Source organism: Anguilla anguilla, chromosome 11 (genome assembly GCF_013347855.1).
Source record: "Anguilla anguilla isolate fAngAng1 chromosome 11, fAngAng1.pri, whole genome shotgun sequence".
Taxonomy (NCBI): Eukaryota; Metazoa; Chordata; class Actinopteri; order Anguilliformes; family Anguillidae; genus Anguilla; species Anguilla anguilla.
Window position 1 is genome coordinate 1,354,776 of NC_049211.1, and position 600 is coordinate 1,355,375.

Consider the following 600-nt stretch of genomic DNA (forward strand, 5'->3'; position numbering starts at 1 on the left):
TTAGCCTCCACTCAGTCAACATCAACAGTCAGTCAAAATGCTTATTTTTTGGACAAGAGAATCTTATTAATGTAGTATTCCTCTTTGGATTTTTTTAAAATGAAAAGGATCTGGCATTTGGCGAAGGAATTTGGCAGTACCACTTTAAGGATCTTTTTGGATCGTTGTCAATGGATTTTCATGAAAAAAACGTTGCAGTATGCAGGTACCTAACAAAGTCAGGTAATGAGCAAACCAAAAATACACCAGGGGATAGGACAGGTGTGATCTGTTATCTGAGCTGCCTGCTTCCCAGTTACGACCTCCGCTCCTTCTCTGGGATGCGCCCTCTGGTGGCCACAGTAGGAAGGCCACCCCGCAGAATCGCGTCTTCCACTAGATGGCAGCATTGCGCCATGGAAGGTGTAGTGGCGCACGAAACAAGAGAAACAGGAAGCTCCAACTACTTTTGCCTTCCATCGTTCTCAATCTCTCGTTAAGAAAATAACTACTAACTTTTGAACAAAATGTGTAATGCTATATTAACAGATTTTACATATAAATGGGATAAATAACGGTAAATGTGTGTGTAATTTTTTTTTCTTTTGGCCTTTATTGCTG